General features: G+C 42.5%; 1 protein-coding gene across 3 annotated transcripts in view; it reads right to left on the reverse strand.

The window, feature by feature from the left end:
- SMAD1 (SMAD family member 1) overlaps window positions 1-17,517 on the reverse strand; it is a 115,304-nt gene that overhangs the window by 40,312 nt on the left and 57,475 nt on the right. Inside the window, exon 3 of one of the 3 annotated variants that reach the window (XM_074588883.1) lies at window positions 11,405-11,523. The gene's annotated coding sequence lies outside the window, so the exon portion shown is untranslated. Of the gene's footprint in view, window positions 1-9,214; window positions 9,775-11,404; window positions 11,524-17,517 lie in introns of those variants that run through there. The other 2 variants (XM_074588881.1, XM_074588882.1) reach the window with 2 other exon arrangements.

Below are 17,517 nucleotides of genomic sequence, written 5' to 3' on the forward strand. Positions count from 1 at the left end.
CCAGAGCAACGAGCTCTGCCCTAGCTGGTTCTGAATAACTGAACGCTCTAGCAAGCGCTTCAGCCCCCCTCTGCTACCACTGTCTTCTGCTTTAGGTAACTAGACAGCAAACTTCAGAAAAAAAAGAAGAGTAATTTCATATCTGTTTGTCAAAAAATACCACACACTACAGAGTTTTAAGCTAAAGTATTTATAAAATATTTTCCAGACAAAATCCAATGCGACACATTACAGAAACTATAATTACATTATCTTAAGTTTTTAGGTCAATAAAGACAAAGACTTTTCCTTTGCCTACTACATCCAAGTGGAAGCACTTAACACTGACACTAGCTAGCATGAATAATAAAGGGCCTGTTATTAAGTATGCCAGACTGTAAAGCCAGCAGCGGGCAAAAATGCAAAACAGGAAACTGTAATAGCCGAGATGGCAACCTATATGTAAGCCAGGTTTTCCGAGACATTCAGCAAGGTCAAAATTCACATTTTTCAAAATAGCGCAGTTCATCACTGCATTCACCAGGTAATTAGTAGAAAAGGGATGAAGACATAAACAATGTCTGTTTTATCATCCATCTATCTATCTGTCTGTCTCCTCAGTAATAAAAAGGCAGAAGTGTCTGACGACAAGAGGGACTGTGTGAAGGGAGATGAAACTCTGGTCCTGAACATTGGAGATTCATGGTGAGACCTCAGTAAAGCCACACAAGTTGAGTCTCTGTCTCCCTTATCTCCCCCCTCTTCCTTCCCTGTGCCGGGAAGCACAGACTTTAGATGTGTGTGAGATTCCTGAAAGACTACACATTTAAAATTAAACCAGTGTAACCATTTTATGCATTTAACAATCCCTGAAGCCATCATGTACATGCTGTCAGGTCTATGAGAAGGTCTAGGCAAATTTCAAATCTACTTTCATTGCTGTTGCGACAAAACAATAATGCTGTTGTCATACAACTGGAAAAAAAGAAGCCATCCGGACATGGTCCTGGGCAATGCAGGTGGCCCTGTGTGAGCAGAAGGTTGGACCAGATGACCTCCAGAGGTTCCTTCCAATCTCAACCATCCTGTCCCAATTCAGAAAAACAATTGGTTCAGGAGAACTGCATATGCCTTGGCATACTACAAAATCACATCAGGTGCTAGTAGAGAGAGGTAGAGACTATGCCCTATTTGCTGTGCACAGGCAGAGTCACAAGAGAACTGCTTTTTAAGGTAATACGGCATTTTTACCAGAAAGTCAAACTCAATGGATTCAGCGATATTAACCAAAAATCACACATTTCAACAGAGGATAGAAAATTTGTCCAGAATTCTACAAAGAATAGACTCTCATTAATTATGGTGAAAATATCAATCTGATTGCTTTCCTTCCCTGATTTTGACCACTTCACCAAGTCCTATTTAAAACGCCCTGTGACCTTACTGTACTTCTTTTAAGAATTTCAAATATAAAGCAGAGAGAGCAGAAAGCAAAGCAGAGAAAAACATCACGAGAAATAACCCCTCTCCAAATTTTACATAACTTTTAGAATATTTCCAAAGCATACAGAAGGCTTCTGAGTTGCTTCACTCATCCTTCCTTCACTGTTTGCACCCTTTAAGTTTGGCTTCATGTATGGCTCCATCCCATTAAAATACAAGTCGTCTGTCCTAATCGTTGTCACCTTGCTTCAGATACAGCCCTGGTAAAAAGTCACTTTTCCACCCCTTTTTTCACTGCTTGTGGGCTACTGAGGTTTCCATACCATGCTCATCATTATAGCACTAGATACCTTAAGCAACCCTGACCAACCCTTGTCATGTTCACGAACTGTTTGCCTCCCAGCCTATCTGCAAAGGCAAGACGGATTGACTTATTTTAATATACATGGAGTAAGGTCAACAGAGGGGAAAAAAGAAAATCATTAGGCAACTTGTAGTTGTACTAACCTGAAGAGAGAAAGACCACCCTAGGTTAAAATAAAAACAAATCAGAACTGCCTTCCCCAAAGTAGATTCCAGTCAGGAAAACATAACAGTGGTAAAAACAGGTCAAATTTCACAATGCAGCATTTCGATATCAAGAGAAAGACCTTTCATCAAATAGAACTGTGTTTTATTGATGAAGCACTTCCAGTAACCTTTCAGGACCTGTAAGCAGAATCTACACTCATGAACAGGTGCTAGAGGCCTAGCTTGAAAGTAACTTTCTTGTTTCATACAACACAGCACAGAAATGCTTGTGAAAAAGGCAACTGGCCAACAGTGAGCAAATGTGTTCTGCCAACGCTTTTGTCCTACCAAAACACTTGCAGAGTTTGTTTTGCAACAGCTTGGGAGGGCTACAAAGAAAAGAAGGACAAAGAGTTAAAAAAAAACAAAACAAAACAAAAACAACAGCAAAAAACCCCAACTCATACACTTTTGCTATTCTTCAGCTTTATAATTTACAGAGACACCACAGAGAATTAAATCATCAAGTGAAACAGCAGGAGGTGTCAGTTCCACACCACCTTCCACCCTCTCTCTCTCTCTCACACACACACATGCTTCCAAATTTGTCTTGGAGAAAGTTTTTGAGACCCCTCTTTCCACTGCCTCAGGAAATACAGCTAGTTACATGCCACATATTTTGTCCCTCAACATGTCAGCGCAATGAAAGTACTTACTAGTAAGAGAAACGCAAGACAGCAAGGACATTGCTTTAATTCCTCCCAGGTCAATATTCAAATGAAACCTAACAGATACGAAGGTGAAATATATTGGTAGAATAAAGTGAAATATGCAACTAATTAACAGCATCTGACCAAACAGCAGATGTTTCCTCCTCCTATCACCCTCAGAAACACACTTAAGTGGAAGCCACAATTTGTTGCAACATGATTCTCCAGTTATTTACTTCATCTTTAACCAACACTGATTTTATGCTTTTAAGCATTGAAGTATTTATATATAAATAGTTATTACATACACACACCTTGATAAATTTACAGGCTCTTCTCAACTATATATAGGTTTAGTCTACCTTTATCTGATCCAAATAACATTCACTGCTGTTGAAAGTTAAATTAATTTAGGCATTCATACATGCACATGCACATACAGCATACCTATCAAGTGTGAGTATCCCTACATATATACCAGTGTAAGAATAAGATACCTTTAAGAGTCTCATGCCCTCGTTTCATCACACTATGCCAGACAGAATGCTGCTGTTACTGACGATGCCTTAAAATGCTTGAAATCAGAAGTCTGAAATGACTTAGAAGAAAAATACATCAGTAAATCAGTCTTTCACGTAAACACAGAAGAATGAGATATTAATTCCCAATATTGAACAAAGTGAGGAAGGAAAGCAAGCAAAAGTATGATCGACTATGTTCACTGTATGCCCCAAGCAATGTGAACATAAAGGATTCTCTGAATTCATAAAAAACTTTTTGACCTGCTACATAAGTGTCCAGTGTTAGTTCTGTGTGCACATGGGCTTTCTTGCTGTCATCTACCTAGACAAGTTTTTAAACACATCAGTCTTGCAACCTCTGTAGAAGAAACTCTGTAACACTGTAAATCCTGAAATCCAACTTCTACTCATGCACAAAGTCTGTATTAAGAGGATACATTTTCAGCTTCCCCTCTAACAAAAGTTACCAGTACTGAAAGAAAGTTCATCAGCCAAAACTGGAGGGTAGACATGATTCTTACACCCATACTGGGGGCAGAAGCAAGGAGACAGTGAAAACTCTCGCGATTCTGTCTATAATCACTTTAGCATTGTAAAAAAAATTTAACGGGTTCCAAGTTACCCAATATTGGACTGATAGTCTATAGATCACTCTGATGTGGATTGGCATTTTAATGACTTTAATGACAAAAACTTGCAAGTTAAATACTTCTGAATACCATTAAGTGCTATAATTCAGACTGTCTATACTGACTTATTCAGTCTCATCTGCTGCCATGTTGGGAAGAACATTCCCTTTATAAGCACAGAAATATGAAATAATGCTTCAGAAATCACTGGTGAACCACATTAATGATTTGCTTACATGCCAAGTCAACATAATAGTTGCCTTTGGATGATACCGCTTTAAACAGTGCCTAAATATAATGACTTATATAAAGGCATGTTTAAAAATAATTTGTTTTCCTCCTTGTACTCCAGACTTCGCCTGTGCATGCTAGGGAAAGGGTGGGGGAAGAACAAAATGAGAAAGACTGGTGACATCTATGCTGATATCACCCTCCCAAGTGGATATCCCATATTGAAATAAAAGTGACATATAATCCAGAACAATTACATAGCTAGGTTAGAATGACTGAATTGTGCAAGTGTCCAGAATAGCTGTACTGGTCAGGTTCCCGCACTGGCAAGTCTAGAGGGGAAAAAAAACAACCCTTCAAGTCTTGATCTAAACTCAGCTTTTATGCGGGCTCCCAAGATACAGCACTCGCAAGAAGAGTACAACTGAGTAAAGGAATCCATACTGGTAGAAAACCCTTCGTAAGCTAATGCCGGCTGCCACTAAAGCAGCTGTGTCAGACACAGTACGGCTATCAGGGGGCAGCACTGTGATCACACAGCTGCACAACACTTCCACCGTAGCAATCCCAGAGCCAGTGTACCTGATACACATCCTCCCTTCTTCCTCAAAATAATAATAAAAAAAATAATAAAATGGACCCACCTACACAACTCAGTAGAGTTCAGCCTTAGGTGCACTGAATAGCTGACCTCACACAATTTAATGAGAAGTAGTGTAGGTCTTCGTTCCTATTCAACTACGAGGCACTTCCAAAGTCAACACATGCAGGCATAAAACTGAAGCAGGGAGAGATCCCGTACCACCTGGGTTCATTCTGGAAAATGCTTTGCCTTCCTTAGAACTAGACTGTTTATTTTATGAAATGTTTGGCTTCTCTATCCTGTTAAAAAACAAAGACGACCCCCCTCAAATCCACACAAACCCGAAAAGCTTCTGTAATGCAAATTAACATTTGTCCGAGGAGGAGGATAGGGATCTTTGTGGCAGCCATTAGCAGCTAAGAGCGTCCTTCTCCTCACCCCTGAATCCACCCTCTGCAAAGCCCTTCACAAAAGGCCCAATCTAACATTTTCTCTGGTTGTTTTGAATCTTGAAAAATCGCAATATTCTAATGGGAATAGTTATACAACAGCCTGCAGGGATACAAGTCTATCAATTAAAAAGTATCAACTTAAAATAACTTCTTTCCCATCCCAAGCAAAATCCACTCTTCTAACATAAAAATCTAAAGACCTAAAGTTACGTCGTAGTAGCTTGAGCAAAATAGCTAGAGAAGTGCAAGATGCTTGCGTAGATGAGCCTTTAAGTCACCAGCATTTCAAGCCCCACTTGCCAGTTTGGTGTTTATGTTTTAAACTTGAATTTTCTGTTCAGTAAACTTCAAAGGTAAACTTCCAGGAACTGCAGATCATCTTTATTAAGACTTTCATGCATTCAATTTTTTGAGACATGACTATACACAGAAGAAAGGCCAGTGGAAGAATACTAGTCTGCAGCAACTAGAGGGAAACAAGTGCAGTTCTTATGGGCAGAACAGACCTTTCTCTGCTCTGAAAGCACAACCGGGTGAGTTTGTCATCAAAACTTAAACCAGAAGTTAAAACAAACAAAAAACCCAAACACAAATATTAGTAGAATCTCTTCATTAACCATCAAGCAACTTTCATTTTCACAGATTTTATGTCTCTCTCTTCAATAAGGTTCATGTATTCATCTGCATCCACACAGCAGAAGAGAGCTCGATATCCACATTTTATAAGACACCACACCCAAAACTGAGCTTTACTTCTTTTATCTGCCACTCCAAAAGCACCTCAGCTAAAGCACATCCTGTTGAGATGCAACTGGAGCCTGGAAACTAATGGCTTTCTCACCACTAGTGACCATTTATTTTCTCTGCTTCTCTTGTATTCCTCAAAATCATTTTTTTTAGTTACATTTGTGACTAAAAATAAGAGATGTTTCTTTCTTGGCTGGGAGAGGCTCAGGAGATGCAGTGCAGAGTTCATACCAATTCAGGTATGAAGAGTTGGTTTAACCACTAATACATGCAAAACCCTCAAATCATGAAGCAGCACATTGACTAGTAGAAAGAAGAAAAAGGAGTTTTAGCAGGATTTTCTCGAAATACTTCACACTGATTTTATCAGCAGAAAAAGCAAGACCTAAGATGTTTAGTATACAATAAATCTGTGGCATGCTACTTTCTGAGCTACTTAGAGCAGAAACATGAATCTGAAGCCACAGTTGCCTTCACTAAGAAAAGCAGTGACCTATGCCAACCCATATTCAAAATTACAGTGTGTGTTCTAAAATAAGTTTGGTCGTATAGTTCAAGATACGACTAAGATGCTCTGTCTTACACAAGAACTCCAATCTGCAGGAACATTTCAAGAGGTAGTAACAAACTTTAGTAAGATAAAAATACTAGGGGAAAAAAATAAAAAAAGCCCAAACAATGAGCTTGTTTGCCTGTTTGTCCCTTTGATATCTGATAGCACAGTCTGCAGGTAAAGTCTAGCTGATTTTGAGGCTTGAGAAAGGATATATAAAATTCAGAGAGATTCACTCACAACCACTTCCCCCCCCACACACACACCTCCAAGCTGCACATACCTTCATCTGTTTCAGTTACTAATGACTGCAAGAGAGAGGTTAAGAGTCAACCTAAATTGGTTCAGCATTTATGCTTCACAGGGCCACAAGCTTTAATTTCAACTACTCTTTGCATAACTTAAATAATAAACACGGTGCTCTCTTTATTTGATTCTTAAACCACCCATATCTGAAGCACAATGGGACATGTCACAGACACTTGCTTCGCTGCCCTCATAATATGGTTTAATTATGATGACTGAACTAACGGGCTCACATCACAGACTTTTACAGGTTGACCCTGTGTCATCCTGATGTATCATTTTGCACCAGTTCAGTGCTGTAAATCAATTTAAGATCTCCAGCAGGTTGAAAAGGCTGGTAATGATGCTTTCTCTGCAGTCTCTGGGGGCTCCACATTATACACAACTTACATTATTTATAAAGCTGAGATGATGCCTCCATTAGGCTTGTAAGACTACTCAAATGAGCTTTTATTTTACACACACAACTTGGGCTTCACAGAGCAGAACACTGGCTATATGTAATATGCCATGCATTCACGTTTCATTTAAAAAAAAGTCACAACCCCTTCATTTTTTAAATTTAAATCTTCATACCAAGCAAAGAAACTCGTGATTTAATCTGAATAATTTCCCAGTATTCAGAAACATAAGTAGCACTTTCATTAACCTTTGTATTGCTTTTCTTTACGTTCAATGCTTTACTTTATGTTCAAACTACAGAGGAAAAGCAAACACTAAACTCATCAGCTTTCAAACATTTGATTTGATAGTTAATATTTATACAGAAACAGGAAGATCTCCATCTGTTTATTCAGTCACTTTTCTCAAATGTATTGGGTCATCACATCTTCAAGGGTACACAAAAAGGCAAGTTGAACAAGACAGGGTAGGGAAAAATGTATTTGATTACATACCCAATGGTTGATGGGGTCAAAACCGAAGGAAGGACAAATCCCTACCCTCAGGGTAACCTGATCATGCCTTGAACCAATCCTCTCTGGTAGCTGTGGAAGGCTTCTGGATCACCCAAATCAAGGGAAATTTCTCTCAAGCGCCTACTTACAGTCTGAAGTAAAGTGCAAGATTTCATCCCTAAGACCAAAGCAAGGACTTCAAAAAGGGCTAGAAATCTTTCATTTTCATACTAATACTCTTCCAGTCACAGTAAAGAAATGAGCACTCAAAACTTGCACTAAAATCCAGTGAGAACCCCTGAAAAGCTTCATAGCGCTGCTCTGGTTCAATGGAAAAATAAAATGAGTATTAATCAGTCACAACCAACAAACTCATCTCCCGTAATTCAGGAGAGTAATTACTGACAAGTAAAAGAAAAATATTAAGTCAATGTTAATACCTCAGGTTCCCTCACATGATTTGCTCCTATTGTTTGACAGGACAAGGTGCCGGCAGTTAGCCACATGAAGCCTAGCAGATTTACAGGCACTCACGCTTGCAAAGAAAAGTGGTCTCTATGGACTGGGTTAGTTTCAGTTTTTAGTCTTATTCTTGAATGCTGCTTAAAAATACATATAGCTATTCAGGGGAAAAAAAAAAAAAGTTTTCTCGACTTCTCTGTGTAGAGAAGAGATTTGAACTATCAGCTGTGACATGTTTGAAATACAGCTTTTTCCTAAGCATGTTAGTTTCAAGATGCCATATCTTTAAACACTGACATCCATTAAACACTGACAGTTTCACACAATGATCTTTTCCATTTGCTTGTATCTGAAACACACATTTACTTTCACTCCTCCCCACCTGGATCTAACAATACTTCTTTCCCAAATAAAACTGTTATCTTTTTTACATGCAGTGTGTATCATTCTTTCCTAAAATACACCTAAGTAAAGATTATTTTTTCAGAATAAGCTCCTGTTATTCAGACACCATAAAAGCAAACTGTAAGGTCAGACCACAGATCTTCTTCAGATTGATCTACTAACAAAAGAGCAGGCACAGCAACACTTCCTCAGTCAGAACTCCCACTGACTTCAATTTATAAAAAGAAAAAGTCAGGATTTGGCCCAGATCCTTTCGAATGCATGACTGAATATTTCCACACCAGTAAATTTTAATAAGCTTTAAAGATCTATATTCAGGATAAGATTATATGGCTGTAGAGCCCACATATATGAAGAAACTACACTGAGGAGGGCAAAATCTCATGCACGCAAACCTTCTAATAGGGAGGAGAAGAAAAAAAAAAATAATAAGTGAACTTTCCTTGACCTCTAAGCAGAGATTTGTCATTAAAAAGAAGAAAAAAAAAAAGATAGGAGGGGAAGGGGGCTGCGGAAAGAAAGAAAGCGGGGGCGGGGGGGAACCACCATATGAAAAGGACAGGGATACGGATCGGCCGAGGGAGGGGGCGAAGGGCTTTTGCCCCCAAAAAAACCCAAAGGGGGGCATTTGCCCCCTCCGGCCGGGTCCCCCCGCGGGGCGCACAATGGGGACGGGGCCGGGCGGCGGCTGCGGCGCGGCCCCGCGGCGGGTTCGGCGGCGGCGGAGGGCGGCTTCCCGGCGGCGGCGGAGGGCTCTCCCTCCCGCCGGGCCCGACGCGGCACCTACCCACAAACTTCCAGCCGGCAGCGGCCGAGCGGAGAAGCGGCCACGGGTCTCCCCGGAGCTGCCGGAGGGACGCCATCATGCCGGGGAGGAGAAGAGCGGAGCCGCGCTCCCTTCGCGGCGCGGAGAGGAGCCGCTCCCCCCGGCCCGACCCGGTGTGGTTGCCCCCGCCCCGGGGACCCCCCGGCGGGAGCTGGGGGGAGGAGGAGGAGGGCGGCGGGGAGAGACGAGGGGACGCGAAGTTGTTACCGGCTGTCGGGCGGGCGGTGAAGGGGGGAGCCGGGGCGGGGGGCTCCGCGCCGCCGGTGGGCAGCCCCGCGCCCGCGCTGGCCTCCGCGCCTGGATCGATGCTGTGCCTTCGGCTGGCGTCAGGCAGTCGGGGCCGCCGCTCCGCTCCGCTCGGCCCGGCCCCGCCGGCTGCCAGCGCCGCTCGCCGACACACGCACACACACGCACGCCGCCGGCCCGCCAAGGGATCCTCGCCAAATTACCGCCCACTACCGCCGGGCCCCGACGGCAGCGCTCAACCCGCCGACACCGGCGAGCGGCCGCCCCCCGGGGGCGGGAGAGCGGCCGGGAGCTCGGGGGGCGCTAAAGCCTACCCCGTCCCGGTGTCGGAGCCCCAAGGGCCCGGCCTCGGGGTTCGGGGAGGTCCCCAAGGGCCCGGCCTCGAGGCTGGGGGAGGTTTAAAAGGCGCTTGTGTACTCGCTGGAGCGCGGCTGAGATGCTCCAGCTGCTGAGGCTTTAGAGAAAGCTCCAAATACTGTGAGAATCGCAATTAAAGTTAATTCCTGCAACGCTCTGATTGAACTGGATTTCATCCTGCCTCTTGCTTACAGGTGATTCACTCCTTGACGGTCTATTCTTAATATTGAAGTAATAACAGACCTCTCTCTATTCCCAGGTCCTGTACATGTGGACCTCATCCTGGCCATAGGTGCTGTTGCAGTTACTCCTAATTTATGCAAGTAAACCTATTAAAGGTTTCTTGTGCAATCAGATATGTAGTAACGAAGTCTCACCCCTACGGCCCTCTTGAAATGAATTTGAACTCCGCTTGAATTTGCCAGTGTCTGCTCTGAAAGTGGATCTGGCTGAAAGTCTGCAGCCCCCCTGAGGAACCGTGAGTCTCCCTTGCCTACCATGTTTACAGGAATCTTTACAGTCCGCAGATGAGCGTAGCACAAGTAGGACTGAACCGAAACTGATTATTTAACTTACACTTTGGCTTCTACCCAGTCATCATTCCTGGAAGGAGATATGAAGTAACAAGTGCAAGATGTTTCTACATGGCAAAATATTACGATACACCTGTACCGGCATAATGACATCTCTATACTTATGCCAGTGAATTTTCACATGTCTATGAAGTTCTAGGTGTGGTATTAACCTCATTTTAAACCCCAGCAAAACTGAGGCCCAGAAAAGTTAAGGCCCTGCGAGCTGTACCAGAGGAACAGTACTCCTGGGCTTCCCCACCTGCCCACCCAGCTGCATTACCAGTCTGAAGACACAGAACTGGAATGGCTTGCCCAAGGTCACAGAAGGAGCATGACAGCAACAGGAAAAAATACCCAGCTTTACAGCTGTGAGGTTATCAGCGCTTCTTTCTAACTTCATAATCTAAAATCCATCTGTTTCTTTGTCACGTAAATACTAAATAAATTGCAAACAGGTAAATTGTACTATGTATGTTGTTGGGTAGCATGCCGCAACAGAAGCGTAGTGAGGAACAGAATGATGCCCAGATGGATGGGGGGAAGCCTGAAATAAAATTAGTATTTTACTGCTTAAGTTTTGAACCTTAAATGATTCAGGATGAGTGAACTTTGGTAATCAGCTTTAACTTATATTTTGTGGTTGTACTGTAGGCAATTACAGTTAGCACGTAAACTTTTTATGTGCAATCGCGCACAGATACAGTGCAGCACTGGGCTGCAGATACACCCGGTAAAGCTTTGTCTCTAGACAAACTAAAATGCCTTTAAATGTTGTCAATGTAATGAAGATATTTGCAAGCAAGGCACAGAAGAAACGTGAGGCTGCTACTGGTTTTTGTACCGTGGTAGTGCTCAAATCAGGGCCAAGTGTCCTGGGTCAAGAGTGGCGGATGCAGCAGTAGTATCTGCCTCAAGAGCTCGGCGGTCTCAGTGATACAGCCTCAGGGAGAGAAATAAATGGAAAAGGCCTTACGTGTGCCCAAGCTCTGCTCTGCTCTGATCAGCTGGCTGACTTGGCAGGACTGGGGCAGACAGCAAGCTCCATCCGCTGGATCCTTGTTGCTCGGGTATCTCTTCAGTGCATGATTCACACTAAACAGATATGACAAGAAGATAATTAGGGAAGCACTGCAGTTTGTCAGGTGTCTTGTTAGAACTACGTTTTTACTGCTTTTGTTGTTGTTAGGGTTGACTGGTTGGTTCGCTTCGGCACGAGAGAATTAAATTATTTTCTACTTACAGTGAGGCTTGGGGAGGATCACATTAATATGCTCCTTTACCTAAAAAGGGCTATAAAGCAGCCTAGTCCAGCCTTTTGCTGATGTTTAATAACTGGAACAGTTGCTCTGGAGAGAGCTGGTTAGAACTGGCTTCAGACAGATCACTGGTGTGAGACGAGCAGAAGGAAAGCAGAAACAGTGTGCCATGGTCAAATCTGCCACGAGGCTTCCCTGGTCCCCCCTGGCCGGGCTGTTCTTGACACAGCCGAGTCAAAACTTCAAGTCTGCAGCCCACTTTAGGATGTGCAACTCATAGCTAACTGTCCAAACCCATTACTCTGTGTGTGAGTAGTAGGTGTCTAACTTCTACATTCACCACTTCTAACTCCACAGGGTACTTTTAATATATCCTAATTAAACATCATTAGCATCTGCACAGCTTTTCTGAATAACACGGGGAAACTGAAAAAAGGAGAGCAGAGGGGCAGGTACACCTGGTTATCTAGCTTGATGCTACTCCTACAACAGTGTTCCTCCTCTGCATTGGGCTGCGTAACTGCGCTATCTCCATAGGCGACAGATAACTTTTTTCCCCATCTTTTTACTCTGCAACTACATGATCCTTCAGACTGGGGCAAGGAAAACAGGCTGCGAGGCTGAGGCAATGAAGAAAGAGAAGAATCATCCCTTCTGTAAACAGCCTGACTTTTCATCAGATTAGGTGTACAATCCAATGACACCATCAGCCATAAGGCCTGCGAACCAGAATTTTAATGGAGTTGGGGCGCTTCCGCAGATAAACTTCTAATAAGATTCTCAAAGGAAACTTTAATCTCAGAGATGCTTTTCAACATCTCACCAAGCACCTGACTAATCACCTTTAAAATCACTGTCTCAGAAACAGCTTATCAGAAGGCAGAGTGCTAAAAGATATTCAGTATGCTGTGTATTTTATGCTATTATGTAACAAGTATTTAAGAAATACTACTACTAATACTGCTACTACTACTAGCTTTCAATCTTCCTCTAAAATCAGATTTTATATGCAGATTATGATTTAGTATTTCTCGTTAACCTCAGCCAGGCTTCATCCGGCTTATTCAGGAGGTTCCAGGGATAGAGAGTGCCTGCTGGAGACAGTTTAGCTCCAAACTCAGTAACTTTGCTTCACCTTTATGTACACCAGGTTTCTGCCAAAAAGGAGAGTTTCATGGATAATTAAACTGTATCAAACACATAACTTGTTATTTACATTAAAATCACTGGAGTCATTTTCTTTTTAGCCATTACACTGTTGCCCTAGCGTGGGAAAATACCAACAGTATTTTCAGAGAGAAGAGGCAGTTCTGTCAAGAAGAATAATAGCTTTCTAAGGATACCCAATTTCATTATTTCCTTTTTTCCTGGGCTGGTTGGTAAAATTTATCAACCCCTATCCTTCATTGCTTGTCTGCTGCTTCTCTGCATAGGTGAGGTATTAAACAAGCCTCCCACCTCAGCATTATTAAAATAGGATACGCAGACTGTTTAGCAACTACATGAGTCTGTTTGGGAAAGATGCCTCAGGCAGAAGACGGCATGTGGGAGAAGGTAAGGAGTATTTTTAGGAGGTCATCACAACTGCAGAGCTACGCATGGTTTTCCAAACCCATCTGGATATGAGGACCTGTCTAGCCAGAGTAGCACAGAGTTCATAGCTGATTTCCACTGTCGAGAAAGGCACTTGGGTTTGAGCTAGCTTGAATCCTTCAGTCCTGCACCATAGCAGAAGTGGCATGGGCTGAACTGTGGTCTCCAGAGGCAGACAAAATGATAGCAGCAGCAGAGCTGCTCACACAACACCCTGTCCCCATTAAAGCCTCAGCAGCCCCAAGCGCCTGCCCAGGGCTGAGCACAGGGGCCCATCACCAGCACTTTAATGGGGATGCAGAATTATCAGGGTGGTGGTACCTTGAGCTGTTTAAGGAGGCTGGTGCCTGAGGGAACTGTTCTGGTGCCATCCTCACAAAAGGGATTTCTGCATCCCCCGTTGGAAGCCAAAGCCAGCTGTTTTATGCCAGAAGTTGATCTGTCCTTGTCCTTGAGTTCCAAGATTCAATTTCCCCCTACTGAAGAGAAGCTTTGAGCTGGCACTGTGTAGGTGACACACAAACAAAGAGGAACTGAGTTGGGAAAGGCCTTGAAGACAGAAATTGTGACATGAGGGCTCGCTATACTCCTCCTTTGGTGTGTTCGGCCATTTTCTAGAATGAACCCCTCACGAATTTGTAGAGTCAAATCTCTACTTGGTTTCCTGACTCACTCTCAATGCAAAAGAACAAAGAACCCATTTAACTCTTAGAAATTCTTCCTGAACTGGCCCACCATGATTAAGTGGGATTGCTGTAGAATAAATGTGGAACTGGTAATTCTACAAGGTTATTACATCTATTTCCCCCTGCTACATTAAAAATCTATCTGCAGATACCAGAAAGGTCTTTGATCAGATTGAGTAGTCGTTCATCTTTTCCACCCTTGAGATGATGGGATTCAGACTAAAATTCATTACTTTGCTAAGATTAACGTACCCAACAAAAGCTGCGAAGATCCTTATTAAAAGTTATGAATCCAAAAGGTTTGGGCCAAAACAAAGTACTAAGCAGGGCACTCCTTTATCTGCTTTATTGGTTGTTTTCTCTATAGACTCTGATGTAAGGACTTTGCTCCAGCAATATTACATTGCTGGTAAAGAAGGGAGATTACACTCTGTCCTGACGGCTAATCACGTGCTGCCACAAAGCACGGTATTCCTGCCCACTCTACCGCACCAGGACTGGACTTCCTAGAGAGTGAGATTCTCCCTCTGGATCTTGCCTGCGTCCACGTAGGCACTTTTGAAGGTAGTTTCACTTTCTCCTGGCTATCACCTCAGTAAGAGATAATGGACTCCATGTAAGCAAACACTATTGGTTCTTTTAAAATTAAATTTCTCTTCAGTCACGCAGCTTAAAAAGATTTACATAACTGGAATAACCTACCTCTATTACTGGTTTCTTGGAAGACACCGCTAAGATTAATCTTATCTCCCATTTTAATCACTGTTTTCAAGTTCTTACAGTCCTTGTCCCAGTTACATCTTGTTGCAAAAACCACCAGAGTATGATATATTAAAATTTATTCAGACAGGTGGCAGATACAAAATTAAAGCTAATAACTCTATGAGAAAAGAAATCAAAGGCGGTTTGGCAATCCTGAGCTCTCACTACTTGGTCACTGGTTGTTGCAGTGGCTGCACAACCAGTGCACTAATGACTGGTGCCATTCGAGTGGCTGTGTGTCACAGCTTGCGACTCAGGGCTAGGGAGTGCCACGATTGGGCAGCTGCACTAGCCTCCACAGGCTACAGAGGCCTTGGGGTAGGACTGGATTGTGGCGATGTGGATGAAGGCCGGGCAAACCATGGTAACTGTCTGGGTACAAGGCTCTATCGCCTCCTTCGTACCTGAAGAGGAGGCAAATATATTACACCATTGGAAGGACAACAAAATCACACATATTGCATCGAAATGCATCCCTTTACTTCCATGTTTTGTTGATATTTTGTGACACAGTACTCAGCCCATTTTATATAATGATTAAAAAAATAAAAGAAAAAAGGCATCATATCTTATTTTCATTCCCCGTATAAATGGTACTTATCTTGAGCAATTTAGAAACCTCTTTTCAATTTTCCTAAACTGGTGCAAGTCTAAGTCACGTTGCCCGAGTTCAGTGTCACTCTTGGCCGCATAAGTGAGTAGTAAAACAGTCCCACCCTTCCTCCTCCACAACGGCTGCTCATCCCTAACCCCCTGTCTCCCACCCACCCCCTTTATGCTGGCACAGTTGTTGGTGCAGCTGCGAACTGAACAGGCCTAGGGAACGGATCTGGCTGGGGAAAACAAATGTTTCAGGGGCCAAGCTCATTTTTAATTTGGATCAGTTCCCTGATCTAGTTCATTGTCCAAATCCTTGTGCTGATCTTGTGCAGGTGCAGGACTGAGGTGGGAGAAAGGGTGAAACTTATCTTTTTGATAAGTGTTGTTGGCTTCAGCCAGTTTAAAGTGGTTATGAAACTGGTAGACTTAGCAAGCTTTTTTTTAACCAAGGATAAATAGTTTCATTTTGAACGCAACTGCAAACATGGTTTTAGAACTACACTAAGCATAGCAGCAGGGCTCACCAGTGAACAACAGAAAACTAGGAGAAAGTGTGACAGGACTGAGGAATTCGGTGAGTTGAAGTGATCACTGCATATTAGAAAAGGCAGCTATTGGATACTGCATTATGTGGTAAAAAGCAAAAAACCTGTTGCCCTTCTGCTGTTGATGAACGAACAGAGGCCAAAGAATCACAAGGATCCCACCAAAAATTATTAATTGACTCTTCAAAAGCCAGAATTGTGTTCAACTGGTTTAAAAAAGCCGAATCCTGGGCACCGGGTATGCCTGCATTCCCATGTTTTTTTCTTTCCTGTATTCTCCAATTCCAGAGTTTTCCTTTGCTCTTTGCTTAAGGTGTGGAAGAAACTGAACTCTGGAGAGTAAATAAATCAGTACTTAATTAGTCATCCCAAGGCAATGCGTTCTTAGTGAGCTCTCAATAACAGACAGCCCTGACAATAAATGTACCTGTATTGTATTAGTTTCCGTTTGCACTTTCAGGAGGAAGTTACCTTGTAGGTTTCAAACATCCTGGCAGTCACACAGTGTTGGAAAAGGTTGCCCACGTGAACAGAGCACGCACTTACACCAATTTTAAACTCCACCATTTTCTTGCTTGACCAAAAATAGCCAAGTTTTTGACAAGCAAATTTGAGCAACTTTAAGAGCAACCCCCTCTACACTTCATACACTATTGCACAAATCACATCTGTAAATCCTCACTATAAGTAAAAATTGCAAGAAAAAAAAAAGTTAAACAGTTAAAAGTTGTGACCAATCAAAATCAGTGTTGCTGGTACGATCTTAGTTAAGTATTCCATTTGGGTGCATCCTGCCCTGTCTTTGATTGCATGTTCCTATATGTTCCTTGCTAAAGACCCCTATCTCATTCAGTGAACAGAACAAAGAGTGGTCAAATAATGGAGAGTGATTTTCTTTTCTCCCCAGGTTCATGCTGCAGCTAGCCATTATGAAAGCTGTTTTTGCAATATTTAGTTGCAGAACAGAGACTGGCTTACAGCTTACAGCTCACCTTTTGACACAAAATTCATCTTTCCTTTCCCTGCCAAATGTCATCTCTCTTCCTGAGTGGACAAGAGCACTAGAGCATCTCAAGAAAAAAAAGTTCCCTAGTATTTTCAGCCCTGGCAAATCAATTATTTATTCTTTATCCTCTTTTCAGAAATACTTGAACTGTTTTGCTGACATTTTCTACACATATTCTGCCTGAAGCACACACTGAGGACAAGTAATGTTTGATGAAGTTCTAAACATATAAAATCAATATAGTTTCAATGTAGGAAGTACCGGGCAACTTAAATTACAAGTGATGATCTCAGTCCACTAATAATATAGTTTAAAGGACTAAAGCATTCTATGCTTATCCAGAAATTCTGCTGCTGTTGGAGGTGTCAGAGAGAAGGGAGAGAACTACATAGCGTACCAACAGTTAGGAAAACAGTTCTCTAAATACCACAGTCAATGGCTCTTTGAAATGAGGGAGGAAAAAAAAAAGGCAAAACTAACGAACCCATTTGCCTCTTCAAATAATTAGATAAAGTAGTTTTCAGTGTAAAGCATTTTATCTGGATGTCTAGAAGTATAAGCTTTACAAACAAGGATCAAACATTCAGTATAGACAACACCACAGAAGGCCCCCAGAGAACTGCAAATAGCAAGAGACA

Source organism: Larus michahellis, chromosome 5 (genome assembly GCF_964199755.1).
Source record: "Larus michahellis chromosome 5, bLarMic1.1, whole genome shotgun sequence".
Classification (NCBI taxonomy): domain Eukaryota; kingdom Metazoa; phylum Chordata; class Aves; order Charadriiformes; family Laridae; genus Larus; species Larus michahellis.